Genomic DNA, 27,327 nt, shown 5'->3' on the forward strand with positions numbered 1-27,327 from the left:
ATACATACACATGTATACATACGGCTCCCAATCTTTCTCTCAGCAGTTATACATGCAATTCCAATAAAACTCCTCTCTGTAAGATTACATCATAATTTCCTTCTTTCTATACCCTATTCTCTCTAATCATGAAAACCATAAGTCATAATATCTTTTTGCAAAAAGTCCCTAAGTGGTTTCCACTCATTAATGAATGTCAATAATGATCAAAGAGGTCAATCTGACCATCTCAGCCAGTTCTGTCCATTGTACCAATCATTCCTCTATAGCAGACATGTCAAATTCGCGATGTCACCTGACGTTGCACAACGTAGCGGAACTTTTTCCCCATTGCCAGCAATGGGGTGGGCACAGTTTCCTCATGACGCATCTGGCCTGCGGGCCGGCAGTTTGACACCCCTGTTCTATGGTGGGTAACACCAAATCTATCCATCTTGGTGCATATAATATTCTCGCAGACTCTTTTCTAACTATGTATCCCTTAATCCTAAAAGGAAAGATACAGCTTCAATTGAATATTAATCTTTAAAATCGTCTATATCAGTGTATGTATTTGAATCCAATTTTTTTTAGCATTTTTACATGTTCACCAAGCCTAATTCCACTGGCATCATGACCAGTGATACATCATTTTGTAAAACTTATCTTTAAGATCATAACACAATGTAAATTTAAAATTGGCCTGAAGGAAGAAGTCCTCAGTGGTGGGCTGGCCAGCTATACAAAACAATATGTGTCGGGAAATTCGCCCTGACCTTTATTATTTAATACACAATTTATTTGCCACTCATCTTCGTATCCAATGACTGTGGGCCAATAGCAGCCTAGTTATCTTTTATGCAGGCATCCTAAAAGGAAGCTCTGCTAGTATAAAATATATGTAAATAATGTGAACTATCCCCAATTCCCAGTGTATAACACATCAAAACAAAGCAATCAAAGGAAATGGAAACATCTCTTGAATTCTATAACAGTTCTGACCATTTTTTTTAAAAAAAAATTCACTATATACCTGCTAGCTTCACTCTTTTTCACAGTTTATGCTAAAGCAAAACTACTGCAGATTGTCCTCGCTTACCGGCTATTCAAGGTTACAACAGACTTTTAAAAAGTCCTTGAAGTTACAACAATTGGACTCTCAACCCCAGTGATCATGTGATCACATTTTGGGTGCTTGGTTACTGATTTGCATTTACTACTGGTTGCCATGTTTCGTGATCATGTGACCCTAATTAGTTATGTTTTTTGCAGTTTTCCATCAGAAAATAGTAAAAACTGCCCATTGGATATGCTAAATTTGCTTGGCAACCACGTAGTTCACTTAACAACCACATGATTTGCTTAACAACCACAGTGACTCACAGTGATCCTAAAAACAGTTGACTCAATTTTATAAGTCACATAGTGACCCGCTCAATGACTACCATGACTTATGACTACAATCTGGGCTCAATTTGTGGTCAAGGAGTCTTTAAAGCACTGGGTAATTCTTTGCTGAATCTTCTCTTGCAAACTGGTAAACTTATTAGGTATGTTTCCAAACAGATTGCTATTATTTTAAAATGCAGCATGTTCAGTAGTTCTTCATCTAATAGGTATCTAATAATTGTTTTGAGCAGTCGATCAAATTATTAACAGACCTTGTAACAATTTCAGTAAAGCACAATCAACCGTTTTCTGAAAACTTGTAATAATTGGTAGTAACCATACAAGGCAACCTTCCTGAAGCTTTGTTGTTGTTCAGTCACAAAGTTGTGTCTGACTCTTCTCAACCCCATGGACCATAGCACACTAGCTCTCCTCCCCTGTCCTCCACTTTCTCCCAGAGTTTGCCCAAATTCATGTTCATTGCATCAAATGCACTATCTCAGTGATGGCGAACCTTTTAGAGACCGAGTGCCCAAACCAAAACCTAAAACCCACTTATTTATTGCAAAGTGCCAGGGACACATCAGCATTATGGTGCCCTCGGGGAGGGGGGCAGGGAGGTACCTCTGAGTGCCGCCTCTGGCATGCAAAAACCAGGGGCGCAAAAATGGGCCACCGTGCTGCAAGGCGCTGATACAAGGCACTGCACTACGCAAGAACAGGGCAGGGCTAGTGAGTATCACACAGGCACTAGCCCTACCCCATTTGCAGTGTGTGCATGCTTGCAGCCCCGTGAGCATGCACACATGTAAAATGCTTCCCCCTCACTTTTCTTCCAGTCCACCAATCAACAATGGTTGGTGACCTCGGCTCTACCATCTCTACTTGAGCTTGCTAGTCGGCCGCTTCGCCTCCTTTGTGCTGGGTGGGGCTCCTTCTCCGGGCTGTGGTGGTGGCCTGATGGACCTGCTGCTGTCAGCAGTGGCATGCATGCCAACAGAGAGGGCTCTGAGTGCTGCCTCTGGCATGCGTGCCATAGGTTCGCCACCACTGCACTATCTCATCCTACACCATCCTCTTTTCATTTTGCCTTCCATCTTTCCCAACATGAGGGTCTTCTCCAAGGAGTCCTCTCTTCCCATTTGGTAGCCAAAGTATTTGAGCTTCAGCTTCAGTATCTGTCCTTCCAAAGGACGGTCAGGGTTGATTTCCTTTAGGATTGACTGTTTTGATCCAGCACCATAATTCGAAAGCATCATTTCTTTGGCTGTCAGCCTCCCAACTCTCACAGCCATACTTTACTACTGGGAAAACCATAGCTCTGACTGTACAGACCTTTGTCAGCAAAGTGGTGTCTCTGCTTTTTAATATGCTGTCTAGGTTTGCCATAAGCTTCCACCCAAGGAGCCAGTGTCTTTTAGTTTCATGGCTACAGTCACTGTCTTCAGTGATCTTTGAGCCCCCCAAAATGAAATGTGTCACTGCTTCCATTTCTTCCTCTTCTAGTTGCCAGGAAATAGTGGGACTGGATGCCATGTTCTTAGTTTTTTTCAAACTAATGCTCCCCCACTGTGTTGGATTATAACCCATGTAATCCGCCTCCCAAGGCAGCCAATAACTATTGTGGTTGGGACGATTAGATTTGTAATCCAACACTATTTGAGATCATCAGGTAAGGGAAAGTTGACAAAAAAATCCTGAGATTTATAAGTTTGTTCCACTCTACCTTTTAGAAGGTCCAAAGCCGTTGTAGGCATCTGTTACATTTGCCATATGTACACAATCATTAACAAAATGAAGCACATGGAAAGATATTTTCCTAGCAGTATATTCTTTTCTATCATCTTGAGTTGGATGTTTGTACAATTCTCTTCATTTCTTAACATTAAATTATTGTGTATATATATATTTTAAAAAGAAAACAAAACAAAAAACACCCTAGATGACATTGGCCAATAATTAGCTTGTTTAACGTGGCAGAGAAAATATATTTAAGACTCTTCTCTAATTAGGAAGCTCCGATAAAAAGGATTGTTTAACAGCTGCCACTGTTTGGGGAAATGACTTGGGCTAACCATTTTATCTTTTCCCTTACAGCACTAATTACCATTCTCGAGAAGGGCAAGTTGTTTACTGATCTAAATACAATTGTGCCGTCAGAAAAGGAAGACTCTGGGTTCAAATGATGAATCTAGACCTCAGTTTGAGGTGTTTGCATGTATTAAGTATCTTACAACTAATCAGGGAAATAAAGAAATTACATTGTATATTTCGACCCACAATCTGTCATCAGAAGCATGCATTAATTATATACACTGAGTCCATTAATTTCTCAGCTTGCTTATTCATAGGCAAGAAAGAATTTCTTTTGGAAGAGGGAACCAAAATAATTCAGAATGCTCAGCTTGATATATAATGTTCTTGATATACTGTATGTCAGGAACACTTCTTCACTGCAGATGTGATAGGGTTAGTAGGTGAGTAAGGGGGGGGGGAATGCTCCTAAAGGATCCCCTGCCCCCTTTAAAGAGCCTGGGCCAGCTGCCCACATGTGGCAGCTGTATGTGGAATTTGTATAAATAAAGCTGAAAATATTTTACATTAAGAAGGACATAGGGTGGCATTGTTGCTTAGAACAACCTCTTGAACTGGAGGAACTTTTAGAGTGCAGTATAAGGGAGGGGGAGGGCTCAGCAACTTCCTCTTTCATCTGAGCAACTGAGAGGCAGGGCAGCTGGAAGGAGATGAGCCAGTAACGTAGCCTTGCCTTTGCTGACTATGCATTTCAATCTTCAAGGCTCCGAGGAGGCCCTGTGGTGCTACTTGCTTTGCCGTGGCTTTTGCCAGCTTAATGGGCCAGGATACAGTTGTTCCAGCTTTGTCCTCCACTTTCAGCCCATCTAACGGCAGCTTCGTAGCTTCAGTAGGAGAGGAACTTACTGCTAATAAGGGCATTCTTTATTTTCTTACTCATTTCTTAAACCACATTTTCTCTTGTTCTCATCTAGATTTAGAACACTCGTTTCCTTCATTGGATCACTTGGCATCTCTGTTTATTGTTTCTCTGCTTTTGAGCTCTACTCCTGATGTTTTTATGGGGTTTCAGGGATGATTTGTTCCAAGATTGTTATAGGAACCTGGAACCCCCAAAATGTTCTTATGGTGGTAATGGCAGGAAGTTAAAAATTGCATGCTGAAGAGAAGCTGAAGCTGTATTGAAGTACCGTAGTATATGTAGGAGAAGGGGGGGGGCAGAACTTGGGGGGTGGAGTCAAAAGAGGGATCATCTAGGACAGGGGTGTCAAACTGCCAGCCCACGGATCGATTTCATCATACGGAGGCTGCGCCCACCCCAGCTCCAGCAATGCAAAAAAAATCGTGATACGTTACGACACATCACATGTCTTAGCGAGTTTGACACCCGTTATCTAGAATTTCTATATAGCCACATGCAGACTAAGTTCAACTCTCCTTGAATTCCCTTGACCTTCCCTTATGTAACTTCTAACAGATGCTAACCCTTAGTTGAGAATATTCCTGTGCATAGGCATGAGTAGCAATAAATCAGTTTAATTAGACCTTCATGTGTGGACTTGATCTTTTGCACCTGACAGTATACCTCATTAGTATTATAAAGCTACAAGAGAACCAGATGCTTATATTCAGCTCTTGGCTTTTGCATTGTCAGCATCAGCTTTTATATAAATAAGAACATCAGTGTTGTATCAATTTATTACCCAAAAGTAAAGATGCCTTTCATGGATTGTTACCTTTTAATGCTAAAAGACCTTGTGCATCTCAGTGGCCTTATGAGCTAAACCATTGGGAATGTATGCTTCTAGAATAGCCATGTATGATGGGCAGATTGTAGTAGAAGGATCAGCTGATCATAATCCACTAGAGAAAGAAATTCAAGCTATCATAGCACTTTGCCAAAAAGAATCCCACCTCCAAGCAAATGGATTTTCATAGAATAAAGTCAAGAAGATGAACTGCCCCAGGTGGAAGGTTTTTAATGAGATCCTGCAGGAGAGGAATGAGCTAGTATAAAGAGACATCTGCTACTTGGGAGAAAGATTATGAGAAGCTTAGATGAAATAAAGTGCAGAAACATTATATTGACAACAAAGATATGAGCTCTCAAGGTCATGGATTTCCCATTTGTAACCTATAGCCATGAAAGCTGGACCATCAGAAAGCCTGAACATAGAAAACTGATGCCTTGGAACACCTCTGACTGGAGAAAATTGTTCAGAATTGCACCATAAGAAGAACAGATTGTTAAGCATGAGATAAAGTAAAACCAAATTGCTTACTGGAAGAACTAGTTATGAAGTTCTACAAAGATTACATATATTGGACACATAATGTAAAAGCAAGGGTTGGAGAACACACGGATATGTAGAAAAAAACAAAGGTGGTTGAAAAACCATTGTTTGGGGATGCGGGACATGGGTCTACTGCTCTCCTGAATAGTGCAAGTCATAGGTTCAGAACTAGCCCAAATGACCATGCACTGTTGCAGAGCATCTCCAGGCCAGTGGCTTAAGATCTCGGCAACTTGAAAGGTAGCACAGGGCTTTTATTTTAGTTTTAGCATGATTGTTGAATGTTAAGACTGTCAACATTGACATTTAGAGATTTCTGATGGAGGAAGAGTGCCAAGTCTTCCAGGATTTCTAGGATCTTATTACCGTATCCAGCTTTGCCTCACCACAAAGCTGTTGAATGGGATTGGAACTGCTGGAGGAGAGAAATTGCAGTCCCCAATTATTGACCTTTATTTGTCTTGCATTAAAACTTTAGATAACACCACACCCCTGTCTATTTACTGAGGTGGATTGGCTGTTGCGACATAGCATGTTATGTTGGCATGTTTTTGTGCTACTTCATAGATTGGAGGAAAGCACATTAAAGGATAGCTGAGCATTTTGCCTTCCTTTATCTTCTGAAGGAGAAAATTGTCAGCAAGACTAGTCAGGAATTTCCCATGAGGACCATGGCTTTATATCTCCCAACAGATGTTAGAGCAGTTAAAATCTCTTATCATTACAACTTCATAACACTTTGAGAAATGTGCAATCTGTTTGTGAATAGCATAATCCATATCTTCTCCATTGGCCTGGGAACAGAAGACACCACCGATATTATTTTTACTTGTTCTTATTTTAACTCAGATGATGATATTCTCTATGGCATTCCCCAAATGCAAATATTCCCCAAAGTATAAGATTCACATAAGGTATTTATTATGTTGGGGTTCCGGAATCAGAGATGACACAGGTTCAGGAGCTAAGTTGCTTTATTGAGGAACATGGCCGAACTGGTGGAACAAAGGATTTCAGCTCTCATTTATACCTGGCCAGGTAACTGCCTGGCCAATAGGTTAAAATCCAAGCGTCCTGTCGGCTGGTCAGCCAATCCCTTTAAATCCGGCTCTCCCGCCGAATGCTGTCTCCTTGTTCTGGCTTCCCGCCAAATGCTGTTGCTGCTTGCTGTTCCTGCACGGAGCTGTCCAGCTCTATGCCTCCTTAATTCACTGACCCACACGTGTATGCAAAACCTGCATACACTACACCCCTTCCCCCATGGAGGGAACACACCCTTGTTCCCATTTACTTCTTTCCCCGACCCCACACTTTCAACACAACTTACCCACAACCCCTACCCCCCCTCAAGTACGAACATAACCTGAGAGGTAGGCTGGAGGCCTGTGGGCTCGGCCAGACCACCTAGGGGGATCCCCCCCCCCCAGGCTTGATGTTGTCCTTTGAGTTTATGATTTTTTGGTTATGCTCCCCCGGTGCTGGTGAAAAAGATGATGGGTTTTCACGTGTGATTGCCCCTGGGTTATGTGGCCTCCTTTGACTGGCCCCAGGTGTTGTCATTCCCTCACTCTGATCCAGCTGTTGATGAGGTCGGAGCAGTTACAACCCCTCTGAGTTGGGAACTATTTCCCTGTTTACTGTGTCTCTTTGGTCACTCAGAGTCACTTCAGGTTGGAGTGAGGCCTCTTGCCCATTATTGGCTGGGCCCCTCTCAGGTGCTCGACACCTGAGTTGGTCAACATGTCTCCTCCACTGTAAACCCACCCTCCACCCTAATGATGTAAGATACTGGTCCCGTCCGCTCTACTACTTCCCCTTGCACCCATGTATTCCCGGAGCTATAGTTCCTAGCCCAGATGAGGTCCCCCGTTGTACATTCTCTGGGAACCTTTGGGTGTTCCACATCTGCTGCCACTCTGTCTGGGTGTAATCTGTCAAGAGTGGTTATGAGACGCCTTCCCCAACGAAGTTCAGCTGGGCTGTTCCCGGTTGTGGTGCAGGGAGTGGTGTGTTGGTGCAACAGGAATTTAGCCAAACGTTGTTTCCAATTTCCATGGATGATGCGCTTCAATGCATCCTTTGTGGTGCGCACTGCCCATTCAGCCAAGCCATTACTGGAGGGGTGGAAGGGAGCCGAGGTGACGTGTCTAATCCCATTGGTCTTCAAAAATGCCCGGAATTCCGAGGAGGTAAATTGTGGACCGTTATCAGAGACCAATACATCAGGAAGGCCATGAGTGGCAAAGAGTCCCATGAGCGCCTGGACAGTCCCTGATGTGGTCAAGATACTGACTGGCACCACCTCCAACCATTTGGAGTGGCTGTCTACTACTATCAAGAATGATTGGTTGTGCAGGAGGCCTGCGTAGTCAATGTGTATCCAGGACCAAGGTGTGTGTGTCTCCTCCCACTTGTGGACAGGGGCATGTGGCTGTGGTGGCCGAGATTTTTGGCACGTGTAACAGCCAGCTACTTGTTCTTCAATATCCTTGTCAAGGCCCAGCCACCACAGATAGCTCTTTGCCAATGCCTTCATCCGTATGACCCCTGGATGCCCCTCGTGTAGTGAGTAGATGACTCTGTCTCTCAATGTTTGTGGTATGATGACCCTGCATCCCCACAATAGGCAACCCTTGTGTGAGGATAACTTGTGTGTTCTTGTGAAAAATGCCGTGAATTCGGGCCCTGGTGATTTGTCTTGCCACCCTGTGTTAACCCACATCTGTACCCTACTCAAAATCCTATCCCTTGTTGTTTCTGCTGCGATGTCTCGGGCACTGAGAGGACATTCTGCAGACCTTGAATAGCTAATATGTGGGCTGCTGGTGCTGGATCTGGTTCCATGTTGATAAGAGGAAGTCTGCTTAACCCGTCTGCATGGCCCATTTCCTTGCCGGGCTTGTGTACTAGTTTACAAGAGTATGCCGAAAGGAAGATGGACCAACGGAGCATTCTGGGTGACAAGACCTGTGGGGTTTGCTTATCTGTGGTAAACTGACCTAGCAAAGGTTTATGGTCTGTAAAAATGGTGAAATTCCTCCCATACAAATAATCATGGATTTTTTTTACTCCAGCAACTATTGCCAGGGCTTCCTTGTCTATCTGTGCGTAGTTCTGCTCGGCTGCTGACAAGGTCCTGGAGTAATATGCAATGGGAATTTGTCTGCCATCCTCCTCTAGGTGGCTCAACACAGCCCCTATCTCATAAGGAGAAGCATCGCAATCAATGCAAATTGGTTTATTTTCTATGAAGTGGGTGATGGTGGAGTTGCTTGCCAACAGGTTTTTTAGAGATTGGAAACTGGTGTCGTGTGCTTTGGTCCAGTTCCATGTTGATTTCTTATCTAATAGCCTATGCAAGGGTTCAGCAATTGAAGCCTTGTGGGGTAGGAAAGCGTGATAGAAATTAAGTAACCCCAGGAAAGCTTGCACCTCTACCGGGTGCTGAACCCCCTGCGCAACTAGCTTGTCGAGTTCCCGCTCAATTTTATGTTTAAGGGTGAACGGTACTCTCCTGGGCTTAATTCTGATTGGTTGAACATTGGGGTTCAATTTGAATGCAATCGGTGGGCCTGTATATTTTCCTAGCGTTCCATCAAATACATCTGCAAATGCCTTGCACACGGATTCGATGATGGGCATCTGAGTCTGTGCCTGGTGAATTCCAACGATGCGGATTCCCAGTGCTTTGAACCAGCTTAACCCTAACAAACTGGTTCTCTGTCCCTTGACCACTAGGATGTCCAAGGGCCCCTGGAACCCCCTGTACCTCACAGAGAAAGTGGCCTCCCCCCGGACTTGTATCGGGGTATTCTGGAAATCAGTAAGGGTAATGCTAGATGGTCTCAAGGGAACCTGCTGGCCGCTCCGACTGCAAATGAGCTTATAAGTCTCATGTGAAATGACTGAGACTGTGGAGCCTGAGTCCAGCTCCATTTTACATGGAAACCTTTGGAGGTGCACCTCTAGCTTAATTTTGGGGGTGAGGGATTGAGAACCCCCTGTGTTATAAACCGCCCATCTGCTCTTGGTATAGCTGATAGGCACTCTGTGCTTTGGACCCCCAGTACCTGCCGGCAGGTGAGTTTCAGCGTCCACCTCGTGTAGCGCGTCTCTGCTCCGGCTCCGGCAGACGGATGCGATGTGTCCCGTCTTGCCACACGCTCAGCATTTGGCTCCCCAGAATTTGCAGGTAGAATGGTGATGGTTCCCCCCCGCAACCGGCACATTTCTGTCAGGACATGCAGCCTTTGCACCCAGAGCATCTCTTGTCCTGGCTGTTGGCGGCTGATGTTGTTGATGCTGGTCGTTGTCCTTTTGTGCTTCCACGCCATCCAGACGGATGGGGGGGTCGTAGATGAACCGCGTCTACTTCGGCCGCTAGTTCATCCTCACTGGTTCCTTCTGCCCCGTGCGTCTGATGGATGGTGTTTCCCTGGCTGCTGCGGCTGGCGTCGGACGTCTCTGGCTTCTCAGCTAGCTCCCAGGCCAATACCTCTTCTTGTACCATCTTGAGGGTTAGACCCGGTCTGGCCAGCAGCTTTTGTCTCGATTTTCGGTCTCTGAGCCCGCAAACGATTCGGTCCCGCAATCTCCTCTCTAAGTTGTTGAAGTTGCAGAGGCGAGCCGCCTGCCTGACTGCAGCCATGAATGCAGACCCTGACTCCCCCGGCTGCTGGTTCCTTTTTTTTGAATTCGAACGTCCATGCCACTTCCAACATGTGCGGGTTAAAATGCTGATTTAATTTGTCCATAAGGTCATCATACTTCACTGCCCTGACGGCTGTGGGTGCGCACAGGCCCATAGCTAATTGATAAATGTCCTTCCCACATGTGCTGAGCAGGGTGGCCGCCTTGATCCTGTCCTCAGTAATATTATTGGCGATGAAGTAAAATTCTAGCTGCCCCACGAATGCCTCCCACTCGAGTGCTATTAAAAGTGGGGGCTACACTGACCGGCACCGTGGGGGCTTGACTGACCTGGACCATGGGAGCTGGACCCACCTGAGCCATTTGAGCCTGACCATCCTGGGACATCTCGTGTGTTCCTTCCGTTCTGTTCCGATGCAAGTGGTGATTTTCCAGTCAGTTGGGATTCCTACCACCCTTCAGAACAAGATCCCATCCTCGTCGCCAGTTATTATGTTGGGGTTCCGGAATCAGAGATGACACAGATTCAGGAGCTAAGTTGCTTTATTGAGGAATATGGCCGAACTGGGGGAATAAAGGATTTCAGCTCTCATTTATACCTGGCCAGGTAACTGCCTGGCCAATGGGTTAAAATCCAAGCGTCCTGCCAGCTGGTCAGCCAATCCCTTTAAATCCGGCTCTCCCGCCAAATGCTGTCTCCTTGTTCTGGCTTCCCACCGAACGCTGTTCCTGCTTGCTGTTCCTGCGCGGAGCTGTCCAGCTCCACGCCTCCTTAATTCACTGACCCACACATGTATGCAAAACCTGCATACACTACAGTATTTTAGTTATAAGAGCTCAACTTCATGTTGCTTATTTTTCAACTTCCCAGTCCAGCCATAAGATTTCATCTGGTGTTCCATTTCAATCCTTCTTAGCCCTGGGAGGGGGTGGTGTTGGCCAAAGCCAGCTATGTGCTGCTACCAGGAAAAAAAAATCAGGACTGTGGGAGGCTTGAGAGGACAGGATGAGACTGAGCAAGGATTGCAAAATGGATCAAATTATAAAACTGACTTGAGAAAAAGCAAAGAGTCAAGAAGATGATAGGGGAGAAGAGTTGTTCTCATTTCTGTATTTCTAAGCAGTTGATGGATGAGGGAGGGGGCAGGGGGCAGTGAAGGAACAATGGTTGGAATCTGTGCCTGATCACAAAGAAAAAGCTGGAGTAAGACATATACACAGCAACAACTGGGAAGAATATTGCCTTCCGAGCACTGCTGCCTTTATGAAAGAAACTCCAACATATTTCTTGCAATGTCAACCCAAACAATTGAGCAATAGAAAAGGCGGTCATTAATCAGGTCTTTCTCAATTGTTTTCAACATGCCTCCAACTAACTAACTGATTTAATTATTGACTTTGGAAACAAACTAGAGACTGAAGGATTTGTTAACTTGAGATGTAATTTCTATACATAAACTATGTGACTTGTCTTTTAGCTTTATGAACTGTACTATCTTACATCAATACCGTGACTGTTGTTATTAAATACTTTTGCTGCTGAGCAATAACTCTGCTTGTGCTTTGTTTGTTCATCTGATAACAAGTCTGACTAGTAACGATAGATCCTATCTATAATGGGAAAAAAAACCTTTAAAATGGAAGGAAACTTTCAAAAAGTCTTTGAAAAAACCTGCAAGCTTATCTAAAGCAGGAATGGAGAATCTATGGTTCCACCAAATATTGCTGAACTACAAGTCGCAGCAGACCTCAGTTGCTAGAAATGCTTGCCAGTGCTTCAGCATTTACTAGTACTGAATCATTTGCCTGTGAGATAGATGGCTATATAAAATAGATGATAGATAGATAGATAGATAGATAGATAGATAGATAGATAGATAGATAGATAGATAGATAGATAGAAAGACAGACAGACAGACGGGTGTGTGGGTGGGTGGGTGGGTGGGCAGGCAGGCAGGCAGGCAGGCAGATCTTGCTTTGGAGAAACAAATTATATATTTTATTTTATTTTTATTTATTTTATTTTAATTCCATTTATATCCTGCCCTTCTCCGAAGACTCAGGGCGGCTTACAAGCTTAGCAGTAGCCTTCATTCTATGTATATGCCTGCTTATTAGGGCTTTCACCACCACCCCCAAGCGGCATTATTACAAAGTCAGCTTAATTGCCCCCAACAATCTGGGTCCTCATTTTACCTACCTCGGAAGGATGGAAGGCTGAGTCAACCTTGAGCCTGGTGGGACTCGAACCTGCACTAATTGCAGGAAGCTGGTGTTACTTAAGGAGGCATTAGCCCACTGCTCCACCAAGGAGTATATCTTTTCAAACTATGTTAACCAAAACCAAATTCTGGCCTTGTTTGTACAACATACTTAATTGGGTCATAGGGATAGGGAGGAAGAATGTCATGTGAACTTCAGAATTCAGTTAACTGGCCTAATCAATTAATCCAGAATTGACCTGGCTTTGATAAGGTGTAAGCTACCTTGAAGCTTAGCGATTGTTCCTGATGCTTTGCGTGTAATAATTTATTTAAGCAATTTAGTGGCCACCCATTTCTTAACAACTCTGGGCAGCTTACAATTTAAAAAAACCAAGAACAATATCATTAGAAAAATGTAGACGGTTCAAAGACAGACCTATAAACAAAAAAATCCATCCTACAGAGGGTCTACTGCCAACCTACCCCAAGGCCTGGGACAAAGTTCTAGAGAGGGCTATAAAAAATAGAGGTCCAAGGTAGGAGGGTGAGAAGGAAATAAGAATGTATATGATTATTCTCTAGCACCAGGAAAAAAAATGGTGCCGGAACTCACGTCATACAACCCGCCTTGCCTACCCTACAAGGTTCCATCCAAAAAAGGTGCTGGAACTCCGTTCTGGGCGTTCTACTTCGGGATTTTAAAAAATATTTTCACAGGGAGAAAAAAATGAACCTGCCAGAAGGGGGACAGAAGTGACAGTCTCCCAGCCTTCTTGGCAATGACTGAAAGTCCTGTGGTCATTGAATTAATAACTGGGCCATCCCAGTTTATTTTATTTATTTATTTATTTTATTTTAATCCCATTTATATCCCGCCCTTCTCCGAAGACTCAGGGCAGTTTACAATTTAAGCACAAACCAATGTGCTTAGCAATAGCCTTCATTCTATGTATATGCCTGCTTATTAGGGCTTTCACACACACCCCAAGCGCTTAGCCCATTAGCCCACTGCTCCACCAAGGCTCTCTGCTACCAACACTAACTGGCAGAGAAGGAATGGCTGAGTCACTTTCCTGTGTGAATAAGGTCACTATTTGTGATTTTTATTTTTTGGTGTAGTTGTTGAGGCACCAAGTTACAAACTGGGATACAGGGAGTGCTAGTCCCACCTTAGGCACAAAGCCATTTCGGTGCTCTTGGGCCAGTTACTCTCACTTACCACTAAAATCTTGCCAAGAAAACTTCACAAACCTGTCTAGGTCACAGTACTTTGAAGGTCTGAGAGAGGAAGAGAGAAAGAGATTGAGGAGACAAAGGCTTCAGTAATAGGGTCGAAACTAAATTTTAATATCTAAAAACTCAGCTCAAAATGAGACCATAAAGAGGTTTTTAACTCGGGGCCTGCTTGCTGGACCGATGAATGTGCGGAGCATGATTGTAATAAAGTAATCTAACAGTGGGTGTAACTGGAAACCTACAAATATATCTGAGGTGCAATAAGGTTTTCATACTAAAAGTGCAATAATTGATGCAGAATCTGCTGCCTATTGCTTTAGTGCTTAGACGTCTGGACTGGAAGGGCAAGAACTCATGAAAGAAACAGAATAATTACTCTGAGAAAAACTGTAATACGGGGAACCAGCAGCGCAAGCAATAGTATGCATTATTCCACTAACTGGTGGACTTGTCAGTCAAAGCGTTGCCTTGCTCTCAGTCATCGTTTCCCATCCGCTTCTTGAAGTCTGCCTTCCTCCCAAAACATACCTCTGGTCATACCTACAATATGTTGTTTAACCTTACTTCCATGGCAAGAGGTGACCAATTGTTACAGAAGTTTGTACGTTTTTGAAACTGTGTTTGGACAATATTGGCTTAATTTATGAAAGACTACTTTAAACCAACAGCTCACTGATGGTAGCTGTGGATAAAATGAAGAAAATCTAATGCAAACAAAGGGGAGGATAATGTGGTAGTCTTGTACTAAAACTACATAGAGCCAAAGGCAGTGCTGTTGTATGTAAGAAAATAACATGTGGCATGCATAACTAGAAAAATGGAAACCTAGCCTACCTGTTTGATCTGTATAGGAATTTGGTGGCCTCGGACTACCTTGTATATTTCCTCAGATTAAAAGTTGATGACACCTTTAAAAAATAATGGACCATCCGACCTCTTCAAAATGAAAAGTCTGAAAAGCTATTCATGGCCTCTTTCTGTATATTTGTGAATTATTCAGAACTGTATCAATAATGACAAATGTCAAAGCCCTTTGCAAGTCAGTTGTAACTTCAGGTTTACATCAATAGCACTGAAAAAAATTTTCCAGGCTTAAGTTACAGGTCAGATTGATGAAAGTAAACCTGAACTGTAAACTATAAACCAACTTTATTTAGGACAAGTTGAATAAAGTTTGCTACAGTGTAATTTGTAGCAATTCACACTTGTATATAATAAAGATGTTGGAAAGCCTCCCATGATTTTTTTTAATATATGAGAAGGTCTTCTAATCAATAAAAACAAGAAGCAAAAGAATACTAATCACATTCCGATATCACATCCATGGCGGAGACTAGTAGTAAGCAACAACCAAGGTAGACTGAATGCATTTTTCCAGACTGCATACCTGAAGTGAAGGGAGGACTTGCCAATAGCAAAACAAGTTGTATTTATTTGGAAGAAAGTATATAATTCTATATTAGTTGTTATGGGCCAGTCTGATTGATCATACTTGGAACTGGAGGAACAGGGATTGACAAATACATATATCGTATATCTACAGATAAGACTCTGAAAGAGCAGGACCTTTTGTAAAATGAGTTTGCAAATCTGGAACAGTCAGGTAATCAGCCCCCTGTTGCAAAAGCATAGCAGTGGGCTGGGTCAGTTATTTCAGACACAGTGGGAAAAGATCCTCAACTCTTGCACACGTCGAAAGGTCAAGGAAATAGAACAAAGAGGTTTAATGAGGCCCCCTTGAAGGAGTAAGACTCCTTCAAAACAAGCTAGTATGACCCAGGAAAATTGGTCTCCTTGAGTGAGGACTATAAAAGAAGGAATTGGCAATCAGACTTTTGTTGGCAAACAACTTTTTAACCTTGGAACTGAGTTTCTGACCGTGTGCAGTTTCTGATTCTCTGATTGACTGACAGAAGACTATACTTAGCTCTGATTCTTGGATCTTGGATTTCTCTGTCTGGAACTTCAGCTTCTGAAGTAAGCTTATTTGTTTCTCATATTACTGCACTGTGGTGAGATTTATAGCTACCATAAAGACTTCTGATCTCTTCCACTGGTGCAAGACAATATTGTCCTCTGTTGTTTGGCTTTGTCTTTGGAGTACATTGCATAGGTCAGGTGTAACTGATTTGGGATACTTGTATTATTTGGTATAGACCGAGGTAGGCAACCTTGGCTCTTTTATGACTCGTGGACTTCAACTCCCAGAATTCCTGAGCCAGCCATGCTGAGGGGCAAGGGAGAGTTTCCAAGCTCAGTCATGCTGGCTCAGGAATTCTGGGACTTGAAGTCCACGAGTCATAAAAGAGCCAAGGTTGCCTACCCCTGGTATAGACCAAAAAGGATCGCAATGCCTAGTTGGAATGCTAGTGTAGCAGAAACAGCTGTTATAGCAGATTAATTAGCACACGATGCATACATACTATGGTGAAGTTACAAGAAAGTTGCTATAATTTTCAAATACAATATTCCCTGCATGTGGAGCATTACTGTGGAGGGCTTGTTTGTCCATGCCTCCTTGTTTGGGAGGTTAAAACACTGCATTAATCACACAGAACCTGTTTCAAGAGAAGCAGTTCTAGGACAGTCAAGATTGTTTGCTTGTTTAGAGGTTTACTAGAAGGGTAAAAAAAAAAGAGAAGAAGCAGAGGTTTGAGGTAGTGATAGCAGTCTTATGGATTCCTTCCACACAGCTACTGAGCTTAAAGAGAAAAAAAATAGAAAATTCAGATTATTTCCTGCATTACCTTTTGGTAATGGCTCAACAAGGACCAGAACTATAATAAAAGAATGCCAACAAGATGGTGTTCCTTTGATTTGTTAATATATTTGTCCAACAAATTGAAAGTACGTGGTTAGGCAAAGGTTGATGAGATCCATGATTCTGGGATTTCAATCTTGGTATATTTGGTTTGGTCGGGTGTGTTGCATAATAGTGCTGTCATAAATTCTTTGCCTAATTCTGGGTCTATGGATGTGAAAAGTACTGTGATATCAAATGAGACCATGATTTCATCTTCATCTATTGTCATGTCTTTGATTCTTTTAGTGGGGAGTTTGATGGAGTATTTGCTTCTCTCTGTGAGGTGTCCAAGGTTTTTTTTTAATCAATTCTTTGATGATGATGTATGTTGGGGGTCCTTGGTAATGATACACTTGGGCAGAGAGGTACATCTAGCTTGTGTGTTTTGGGGCCTTCATAGAAGTGTGGGAGAATGGGTCCACTACTTTTCTTCTATCACTGGTCTTCTTTGGTGATTTCACTTTTCTTGGTAAGGTCACTGAGAGTTCTTTTAATCCAATTGTCTAGTTTTTATAGTGGATTGGCATTTGCAGTACAGTCCTCAATCAAGGAACTGTCAAACAAGCTAACAATAAATAACAGGAACCATGTAGACCACACCCACCAACACTGACAGGACAAGCCATTGAATATGAAATGAGAAGAAACCCCTTTTCCTACCAGCACTGATGATGTTACCTAGTTTGGTAATGAAACATCTGCAAGAAAACAACCAAGCTCAAAGAACACCAAGGACCCCACATTAATATAGAATCAGAAGTTTTGATGGGATATTCTTGTTGTGTTTACTTGAGAAATTAGAAAGTCCTGATGAAAATAATCTACATACCTTTGGCCATTCCTTTACATACTGTAGGTTGTAAATAGCCATTCTTCCAAGACAAAATTTGTGTTCGGTGCATGTTGCCTATGTATTGCATAGGAGAGAGATTTGCTAGAAAGGAAAAGTGGGCTCTACTGAGCAAGGACAAGGACAGTCTTTCTCCCAGTTCTGATTTATATGAGGAAATCACCTACAGCATCTTTATACAGTAAACTTACATGTTCCTTCTGCAATAATAGGTTGTCTAAATCCATATAAATCAGGGGTGTCAAACTCAATTTCATTGAGGGCCACATCAGCATTGAGGTTGCCCTTAGGGGGCCGGGTGGGTATGGCCTGGGTGGGCGTGGCCTACTGGGTGGGCATGGCTAGAGTGCATATGGCCTACTGGGTGGGCATGGCCAGCTCTATATCATTCACATCAAGGGTGCCTATGGGGGCCTGGGCAGGAGTGGGACAGATCTGAGGGCCTCTGGCAGAAGGAGGGTCTCTGGGCCAGGGCCAAGGCAGTGGGGGCCGTTCCCTCACTGTTTCCAGGATGGCTTTGCGGGCCACATGAAACCACTTCGCGGGCCAGATCCGGCCCCCGGGCCTTGTGTTTGACATGTCTGATATAAATAAACAACTTTGTTGGACAAAATTCAGTGCCTTTAATTAACCCTTTGTCTTGAAATGGTAATGATATACAGAAATCAACTGGTGGGGTATTTCAAAGTCCAGCAATAGGTTGATGAGTGCCTAAAGAACAGCTATAATGGACATTTAAAGTTGGCAGTCATGGTGCTGAATATCACTTCTCCACCTCTAATGTTTCTGACATTTCCCCCATCCAGAAATAGTTTAATTTTCCTTAATAAAGATAACTGCCAGCAAAATTTAAGGACAAATGCAGAAACTTATTTCTTGACAACAGCTTAGATTTTCTTCAATCTATAGTAAGCCTTTAGCCTGCTTTATATATATACTGTATATATTCCCCAGATAGCTGCATCTTTGCTTCCCAAGCACGTGCTGCATAATCTGTGCATTATTTCCAAACAACAGTAGTCAAACAATTTAACAAGCCATCTTTGTTCTCAGCAGGATTTGTCTTTTCATAGATTTTTTTTCTCTGCTCCAGGGAGTAAATTATCCATTTTATTCTATTTTTCATTAGGATAGTCACTATTTAAATTATGCCTGTGTCACTAGCAACAAATTTGACTCTCAGCAGCCAAAACAGATATTTTAAGGGAATTATAAATGCAGGCATATCATAGGCATAAACATAGATATCAGATCTAGAGATAGATCTATGCATCTGTGTTTGTGTATACATACACACACGCACACGCACACACACACACTAGATTACTGTCAAATGTATTTATGTCTAAACCATTATCAGTGGAGTTGGTATGTCAGAGCATTAGAGGATGGTCCTCTGTCTCTAAAAGCTAGGTAATATTCAATGCATAGGAAACAGAAGTGAAGGAAATGAGAAGTGGGATAAGCAGGAAATGAAGATACGGTTGTCCCAGCTACACAAATACTTAGTTAAAGGCAAATCTGCAGTATGGTATGGGGAATAAAAGTGAATATATAATAGCACTGAGGAAAACATGGGTTTGAAAAGAAGGATTTTGTAAAAGTTTCCCTGTCCAGTCATGTTTGACTTTAGGGCGCAGTGCTCATCTCTGTTTATTAGCTGAAGGAGCCAGCGTTGACCGAGGACATGAGGTCGTGGGGCCAGCATGGCTATAATCCAAAGGTGTGCAGAATGCCGTACCTTCCCATCAAAGTGGTACCTATTTATCTACTTGCATTTGCAAACTTTTGAACTTCTAGGTGCTGGGGCAAGGAATGGGAGCTCACCCTGTTGCAAGGTGCTCAAGTCTTGAACCTGGGATGTCAGCTTTTCAGATGAAAGTTCAGATGAAAGTACATGCTGAGTCATGTAATATCCTATTTCAGCCTCTTTTGGGTGGCAGTTTTCTGATCAAAACATCTTCCAGCAATTCCCCGCCATGTTTATTTTCTAAGAATACCTATGGACCTATGTACATAAAGATGATGATGATAATGATGATGATGATGATGATGATGATGATGATGATGATGATGATGATGATGAACAGTTTTTCAGTTAATTCTGCAGAGTACAAAAGCTGGCAGATACTAAGAAATACATGGACACCAGTCTGTCCTGGGATGTAAGTAGGAATATTTTCAAAGAACAGATCTTCAAACAGGAGGTTGGGCTGCAGAAGCAAACATAAGCAATTATGTTTTGGGATGTTAGAGCAAAAATAAAAGGAGGGACAATCTGAAGAATGCTTTAAAGAAGATAGAACTGTGGGAAGAGAAATTTAATGATATCATATTGGGTGATATGAAGTACTTTGGCAGGAGTATGCAAGGAGATAAGTCACCCTTGTAAAACAGAAAAGGAGTCACAGGATTTAAAAGGGATTGAGTAAGAGAGAGGATTCACCAAAACCAGGATATATAAAAAAGCTAATAGACTAATTCTGTTTTGCATTTATGAGATTTTATTTAACAACTTAAAAGTTGTATTTAAAACTTACTCTATTCCTATTAAAAATGTACTAGATGTGTTACTCGTTGTTGTAGCCTTGGTATGTATTATTTCAGCTCTCCTTCAATCTTCAGACATTCAGAAATGATTTGTTTGGAAGCAAGGCCTTCCTTCCTTCCTTCCTTCCTTCCTTCCTTCCTTCCTTCCTTCCTTCCTTCCTTCCTTCCTTCCTTCCTTCCTTCCTTCCTTCCTGTTAAAGGTTCAGGAAGAGGTTGAACAAAATGTGTCCTATGAAAAGTTTAGCAGGTTTGTACGTTCACTCTTCTCTGTAAACTATTATTTCCTCCAGTGATGAAAGTTCACTTTACAGGGATTAGAAAGGAAACAAGCAGTAAAGTCTCAAATTAAGGCCAGGGTGGGGGCAGCAGGAGTCAACATAACTCCTTTTTTGTGCCTGATCAAGAGAGCACTTATTTCTTTATTACCAATTCATGAAGCAAGATTTTTCTTGGATCAATGTCAGGAGATTAAGACTAGCAGATGCTTAGAAATAAAGAGCTATTTGGCGGTTCTGTTTAGCTTTCAGACAACTGCAGTATTTTGCAAATGTTAACTGTGCCACAGCATAAGGATCAACTCTCTGTAATCTCAGCATACAGAGTGCTAAGGATCATAGAGAGTTGCGTGCTAAACACACTTAAAATAGGTTTAGCTGACAAACAGACAGGATTTGCTGGAGCCAGTAAGAATTGTATGAGAGCAATTTGAAAAAGTGACAGCACTACTCAAGACTCTGGGATTTCACTCACCATGATACAAACATGTCCCCATGACATTGTCTTCATGTCCCAAGCCCATTGGTACGACAGGTTTAAATCTACCTTAATTGGACTGGTCTTAAAGCATCTAACAGCCACCCCAAGGTATTTAAATCTATAATACTTTTTCCAGCCATTGCATGAGACAAAAACATAATGACACACACACATGTGTGAGGTAGGAGAGCTGCTTAACAGTCACCTTTGTCCATTTCCACACTTTTGTTGTCTTCCCCAAAGAGCTAAGCACAATAATGCTGTCCTGGTGGCCTCTCAGAATTGGACAGTAATGCTCAGCCAGCAGTAGTATAAGTGTTTTAAGTCTGTGGCCTTTATTAGTTAAATGTAAGGCTGAAAAAAAATGACATTATTGGAATGAATGGACCAACCTACTCCCATATTGCCTCCTGAATAGAGAGCATGGAGGAATCTGGAAGTAAATAGGGAAGGAAAAAGAAGGGAGAGAAAAGACATAAGTAAAAGTCCTGCTTGTAGCTCAGTTCCCTATGGTTTCAATCTGGTCTGGGTTTATTTTTATTACTCTTTTCAAACAGTGAAATGTGAGCGAGAACTTATGTAAAGGGGCTTGGGCTTCTGTCTGTCAACGAACAGTTCTCTAAAACCCAACATGATGTGAGAGACAGTAGCAGGGTGGGTAAAACTGCAAAAGGATTGGGTTCAAAAACTAGGCTGAAACCAGTGGTGGGATTCAAATATGTGAACAACCGGTTCTCTGTGTGGATGCTGCTTCTGGAAGTCCATTCTGGGCCTGGGCAACAAAAAATTAGCTACCGGTTCTGCCGAACTGGTGTGAACCGGCTGAATCCCATCACTGGCTGAAACTGTCTGACGGCTACAGGCCAAAATACAACCAGAAAAAACTTCCCCAATGCAGAGGCCACTGGATGAAGGCTGGAATTGCTGCTGATTTTCCTAAACCCCCTTCCTTCTGGTCACAAGACCCCAAGCAGACTATAATGCAACCTGTTCATGCATCCCAACACACGTGTACATAAAACACCCACAGGCAACACATGAGAACAAAGCAGAAGCTTCTTGGATGAGAAGCGAAACACCTTCCAGCAAAAACAAAGGAAGTCCAGTTGCCTTTTGAAAAAGCATCTCTGAGACGAAAAATATAGAAGCCTTCTATAGCCACGGCTACTAAGTGGTTGGAGAGAATTCCAGAAGCCCTGTTCAAAATCCTTTTCCTACTTTTTCCATTTTAAAGAGCACTATAAAATTATAATACAGTGGGATGTAGAAACAGTGGCACAGGGAAGCCCAGCAGCAGGCCCACCCAATTCCTCCTGCAGCTTCATGATCAGCGGAGATTTCTCCTGCGGTCAGCTATCTGCAGAAGAAGAATGGAGGAACTGGAGGAACTGCCACTGTCTGATCGTGCAGAATCAGGGGCAGCACCGTTTGGCAGCAAGTGAGAACAGATACCATAAGAACAGAATAGGGATCAGCAGTTGGGGCAATCAGCGTCTTGCTGGCATCCTTTCCTGCCGACTCAAGGATGGATGGCTAGCATTTTTGCTCAGCAGTGAAGGAAAGCCCTTTATCCTGTCCTCTTTAATGCATTCTCTTTTTGCAGTGAGAAAAAGAAGCCCTGATGGGAAACGTATAAAATAGCATACAATAATATTTCTCCCTCCACCACCCAAAACCTGTAATATCTTGGAGAATTAATCAATGCAGTGGCACAATAAAGACCTAGTCTGGAAACTGTCCTTCTTTCAAGAATGATCAGTGCTGGAGAGTGACTTATATAGAGAGATAAGGGAGAGGCAACTGGGTTGGGAGGGATGAAACAGCTGAATAAGCTGCAGAAAATAATAATAAAATGAATCAGTCAGTTTGGTGCTTGTGTTTTAATAACGCTATGCAATTTTAAATCAAACATCAGAACAGTAACAGCAATAAACCTTTTTTGCAGCCTTTAGGCCAGAAAACACTGGCAATGAGTGATGAATAGAAGACACGAGGGCCTGAATTATTAAATATACAGTATGGATTGAAAAATGAAGGGCAAGAATGCAGAAAAATTATTTTGGGAGTACTCCAAGAGTTAGGAAACTGTTAGCTGCTTCATAAGAGTCTTCTTTAGAGTGCTGTAGATGTTTGACACAAAAATGTCAAAACATTTAGGCATTTTGGACATAGTAGAAAAACCTTAGTTTTAATTGTGAAATGGTTTCAGAAATACAGAAAATTAAAAAAAAAAGAAACGTTTGATTACCACTTTCCTGCTATGACAGTTGCAGTGATCTATAGGGCAGAAATTGTGTTAGATGTGAGATGCCAAGAGTCTGTTAATTGCAGTGGAATACTCTGTATGTGTGAGAGAGGCTCTAAATTAAAGTTTCCATGCTGTTCCTCTCTTGGTCGATGATGTTAAGACATTGACAGTTGAAGGAGAGCCAGTGAGTGGGTTAAGAATATATTGGAGTCTGTTTCCTCAATCCAAGAAGGATCTTTTCTAAAGGAGAAGTGACAGATCTGAATTTGAGGCAATATTCTATCCAAAAGTTGGTTTTGGTGCCAGAAAAATAAACTGATGCAAGTGCAAAGCACATAATTTTTTTTTACCCCCAAACTATCTGTAACTGTAGAAAAATCAAACAAACAGTATGGAATAGGAGGTCTTGTTTGTACACAAAATGTACCACTTCAAATTTACCTTTACCCCCCAAAAATGGACCAATAGTTTAAGCTAGCCATGCTTTCTTAGTACAGCATAGGATAATTATATTTCCTGTGCTGTTGTGGGAAGAATTGAAAGAAAACCCAACACATGTGCAGCCCTTTGAACATTAGGAAGTACTAAAAATACAAGTTTTTATGCAAAGACAAATTAGTCACTGGTCTCTTCTTTGCTAAAACAATAGTCAAGAGTTTTAAGAATGCAAAACAAAAAAAAACACACACAAAACCTCCAATGTTATTTGTGTGATCGGGATCCAGAATGAATGCAATACTAAATGTAAGAATACTATAACTGGTCATTAAAAAGAAAAAGAAATGCAACCAGCTAGAAAACAGCAATTTTGCAAAACTACTCAATGAGAGTGAATTATCCATTCTTGAGTCTTATATGTGGTGAAGATCCCTAGCCCAACTATTTGAGAGAGGATAACATGGACAGCGTTTCGTGCGCCTTTGGCGTCTAGTCATGCCGGCCACATGACCACGGAGACGTCCTCGGACAAGCGCTGGCTCTTCGGCTTTGAAACGGAGATGAGCACCGGCCCCTAGAGTTGGAAACGACTAGCACGCATGTGCGGGGGAACCTTCACCTTCACCTTCAACATGGACAGCAGAAGTCAGACTTATCTCTTGAGTCTTTTATTCAATGAGCCACTGCAGGCTTCTAGAATATTCCATAGGTATAAAGGAAACTTCTGAGATGTATTGGAGACAAATATAACACAAATGGAATGTCAGAGTTGTAGACTTCATGGAAAATGCTCCACTCCTGGGCTTCCACTCTGGCTTGTGTCAACATCTAAAATCAGTGGTGGCAAAATATAAAAAAACAGTTGTTTTACCTGGTGGAGTAGGGAGTGTTTTGTGGCAATTGTGATGATATAAAAAAGCAGTAGAAAGCTGTTTAGTAACCCCATTTGTTGAAGGGGCATATCATAACATACAGTAATAGCATAGTACACTGTTGCACACCAAAAACTTGAGGTCAGATTTTACTATCTCATATGGGTGATTAACAAAAGTGGCCTGTCGTTCTCACTTCCACACCATCCAGTTTCCAAAAATTCTTCCTTGCCAGCTTTTGGGGTGGGGGAACATGGGTTTTCTTGGGCTGATGGGTATAAACTGGTTTAATTAAGAGAGGAGATGCCCCAATTCTGCCAATGCTCCAACTGGCTGCTGAAAATCTCAGACAGCTGCCGGCAAGCAATTTCCCCTTTCAAAGCAGGAAGGCAATTGTACTAAAATGTTCTGATCCAGAATCTCTCCATGGTGTTCAGTGAGCAATATGGGGGGGAGTGGGCTGCCCTTTGACCACTATAGAACAGAAGCAAGCAATCTGACCCCTTTTAAATTGGAGTCATGAGGGAATTGTTCTCTGCCACGAGCAGAGTGATTTTAAATGACGAGCTGGGTGGTCTCCCCTAGTGTTGACATTTGCAATTGTTGTGACAATGGATTTTCAAAAGCTGCCATTCTAATTGTTAGCTCTATAGTAATGCTGCCAAAAGCAACATTTCTGCAGGGTTTACAATTGATGCATTTCCCTGCCACGCTGATAACAAATGTGGTATCTTTTATATGTTTTTACTTCATTTTGACAGAAAGTCAGGAAGGAGAGAGGTGTACAATAGCAGATCTCACTATAGATCCACACACAAAGAGTACATACTTATCAAAATAATATTTTACATCAGACTTTGCTAGCCGGGGAGTCTTAGGAGCTATAGATTGCAATTCCCAGAATTTTTACTAATGGCTCAGATGGAGAATTCTGGGAGTTGAGTTTCACGTATCTTGAGACTAGCCAAGCTGGGGAGCAGTGCATTACAGGTAGTCCTGGGTTAATGATGGTAACTGGGATTGGAATATCCATTGACCACATCGCTTATTGATAGCAATCCCAGCAATCCCCATTGTTATCATTAAGTGAGGATCGCAGGCCATTAAGCAAGCCCTGGTAAGCCAAGTAAGGTGTAGTGCCAGCGGGGCTGGGAGGGCCATGGGAGGCTGTGGCCTGGTGGGAGAGGCTGCACAGGTGGCCCCCAAGCATAGCAGGACTGGGAGTGGCTGTTTTTGAGCAGGGGAGGGTGGGAGCAATTTCCCAGGGCAAACTGTGACCTTCCCTGCCAGCTTCACCCTTGACTTTGCTTGGAGGAAGCCAGCAGGGAAGGTTGCAAGTGACAATCATGTGACCGTGGGATGCTGTAACCGTTGTAGCAGTGACCTGGTTGCCAAATGCCCAGATGCAATCACATGACCACAAAGATGATGCTGTGGCCAGAATGTTGAGGACTGTTCAAAACAGTTGCTGAATGAATGGTCAGTAAGTAAAGACCTGATGTAATTTATACCTTCAACCTTCTAAGCCTGGGGAAACATACGATAAACTTCGGTATTCAATGTAATGGTATTAAGAAGAAAGAAGCACCGGAGCTAGAAAAAAAAATCTAAAATATGCTGCTATTCAAGAGCAGCCTGAAAATTGAAACAAGGTGGGGACAAAATTTTACAGAGAAATAGAAGTCTGACCGTTTTTTTAAAAGAGAAAATAAAGTGGAGGTAATTTAAATTGTGAGGAAGACATTCCAGAATTAGGTATTGCTGCAACAAATACTTGCTAACAAAAGTCCCTCAAGGCTGTAAAGTCCACAAACCTAAGGCCAAGGGGCAGACTGTTGCTATTTATAGTATAAGTGAGAACTTTTCTATCTATGAAGACCTTATATGAGTCTTAAATGGTCATACTCTTCAGTTGTTAAAAGGGAAAAGGTGTCTTAGGATGCTGTTATTGTGCCTTGCGGTATTTAAAAGATTGCATTATATTTTATGCTCTACTCTGTAGACTACCTGGAGTACATGTTAATGAGCAGCAATATAAATACAGGAAATAAATGTCAGGTAAGAAGCAGTTCAGTTTAAATCCTGGCTCAGCAACTTGGATTAATGCTCCTTTTTAAGGAGAAAGCAGAGCTCTCTTATTTTCACTCTTTAAAGAGAATTTTTTTTTTGAGGGTACAGATAGTCCTTGATTTGCGTCCAAATTTAGGACTTGAATTTTGGTCACTAAGCAATGGGGTTGTTAAGTAAGTCGTCACATGACCAGACCTGATTGTATGACCATAGTCATTAAGTGAATCACTGTAGTTGTTAAGCTAATCATATGGTTATTAAGTGAAGCATGCAGTCATTAAACAAATCCGGCATCCCAATTACTGTAACTTTGCTTGTCGGAAGCTGGTTTGGATGGTCACAGATGGTGATCACATGACCGCAAGATGCTGCATTCATCGTAAATGTGAGCCTGTTGCTCATTGCATCCGAGTTGCAATCAGATGCCTTCAGGGGTGTTGCGACAGTCAAGGCTGAGGATTGGCTGTAATTCCATTTTTCTACAGCTGTTGCAACTTCAGACTGCGGTTCTGATGGTTGTTTTTGAATAAGCTGATCTGAGATTTCACGTGCTGGATTTCTTGGAAAACAGTGTTGAGAGAGAAGAAATCTCAGAAAAGGAATGGGTTTCATTCTTAGTTTTGATTGTCATCTTTTCTTCCTTTTCTTACCAGATCCCCCATCCACAGAAACGTGTGTGTTTGGGTGGCTTTGGGGAATCAACCGATTTTCGCTATGGACTGAAAACCGATTATGCATTTTATTTCTTCATTTTCCATGCAATGATTACCATAGAAAGAGTACTAACATTTTCAGTGTGTGTAAATGTGTTGGCAGACTTTGGAGTTGCATATAAATGACTGCGTGGGTCTCATTTAAATAAAAAAATTATAGTCCCTTCTGCGTACATTTGCTCAGTAAGGTCTGCTGAGTACAGAGATGAAGACAGAAATGCCCAGTTCCACTTGGTAGGTA

The 27,327-nt window shown here is 42.3% G+C and overlaps 1 protein-coding gene and 1 long non-coding RNA gene across 2 annotated transcripts in view; one reads left to right on the forward strand and one right to left on the reverse strand.

The window, feature by feature from the left end:
* The window catches only part of LOC310632618, a 378,391-nt gene extending 361,082 nt beyond the window's left edge, over nucleotides 1-17,309 (reverse strand). Inside the window, exon 1 of the long non-coding RNA XR_014490885.1 lies at nucleotides 17,268-17,309. This is a non-coding gene — a long non-coding RNA (uncharacterized lncRNA). The remainder of the gene's footprint in view (nucleotides 1-17,267) is intronic.
* Nucleotides 1-27,327, forward strand: part of MARCHF4 (membrane associated ring-CH-type finger 4) — a gene marked incomplete at both ends in the record, with an annotated part of 150,280 nt that overhangs the window by 46,751 nt on the left and 76,202 nt on the right. The window lies entirely within an intron of this gene.

The sequence above is a fragment of the Vipera ursinii genome, assembly GCF_947247035.1.
Source record: "Vipera ursinii genome assembly, chromosome: 1".
NCBI classification, from domain to species: Eukaryota; Metazoa; Chordata; class Lepidosauria; order Squamata; family Viperidae; genus Vipera; species Vipera ursinii.